At 34.6% G+C, this 1,226-nt stretch overlaps 1 non-coding gene across 1 annotated transcript; it reads right to left on the reverse strand.

Annotated features, from left to right (window-relative positions):
- Positions 1 to 447: 447 nt before the first annotated feature.
- LOC120891000 (small nucleolar RNA SNORD42) lies at positions 448 to 510 on the reverse strand. Its single transcript, XR_005735445.1, has one exon. It is a non-coding gene; the product is annotated as a small nucleolar RNA SNORD42 (small nucleolar RNA).
- Between the last annotated feature and the right edge of the window lie 716 nt (positions 511 to 1,226).

Raw genomic sequence — 1,226 nt, forward strand, 5'->3', positions numbered from 1 at the left:
TTATTTATTTATTGTGGTGCTGGGGATTGAACCCAGGGCCTTGTGCATGTGAGCCAAGCACTCTACCAACTGAGCTATATCCCCAGCCCCTGCAATTTAATTTTTTTTAGCAGACTTTACTTGTCGATCACCCATTCCTCTGCAAAGTGCCATCTTCTAGGGGGATACGTGGGAAGCAATCTGACAAATTAAAACCTTTTCAGTTGAAAAGACTTCTTAGATATAGGACACCATTTGTAGTGGAAATATGCTCTCAGTGTGTGTTAAAGTAAGGCATTTATCTTCTCTCAACTTGTATGATAAGTTATCTTGCTTGCATGTTCCTGACTACTTTCACTTTAGAAGACCAGGTCAACGCTAGAACATGCAGCTTATGTTACCAAAAGGCAGGAATATTTTCTTGTCATATAAAGTACTCTTTTTTTTCCTTTCTTTTTTCTTTTTTTCTAGTCAGTGGTTCCTTTGTTCATGTCATTCTTTTCCAAATAGTGATTTTTCCATCATTTGCAATACAAAGTAATTTAATTAGTAAGTTTATGCCAATACTTTCTCTATAGCACAGTAAAAAGATCAGTTTGGTATAGAGGAGAATTACTGAATTGGGGCTCAAGTCACTCTTTCTGGCTATTCTTCCTATATAATGTGAAAGATCTGAATTATAGAATCTCTAAGATTTCTTCTTGCTCTAATATTTTCCTAAATATTGATGCTTATTAAATATTACACTGAACAAATGTGCTCATTTACATGGTTGCATTAAGCTCTAACAAAAATTGAAATGAGGAATATTGGACTTTATTGCTTCTCTTCTGCCACTCTTTAGACATTTTTATTAAATTGCTGTGTTCCTAAAATTCTTCCGACTTAAAACTCTGATGTTATTCCTGCATTACATGATTCTTAGAGAATGATTCAGCTGACAGAAGCTTAAGAGTTCCTCTACTCAGTTGTATTTATGTTTAAAATCCATAGGAATACATGTCTGATAGTATCATATTGAGCAATATAACCAATATATATGTGTGTGCATTCTGGAGAAAGTGAGTCCCAACAATTTGACTACATACTAGTTTGTGCCCATTTGACTTCACACGGGTCACACACTACAAAATAAACAATGTGCAATTCGAGGGAATTTTTCTACTAAAAATACTGTGTAAGTGCTTACAAGTTTTTGTGCATGTGCTTTTGGAGAATAAAATACTTGGGGCAGAGTCTTCAATTTT

This window comes from Ictidomys tridecemlineatus, chromosome X, assembly GCF_052094955.1.
Source record: "Ictidomys tridecemlineatus isolate mIctTri1 chromosome X, mIctTri1.hap1, whole genome shotgun sequence".
Classification (NCBI taxonomy): Eukaryota; Metazoa; Chordata; class Mammalia; order Rodentia; family Sciuridae; genus Ictidomys; species Ictidomys tridecemlineatus.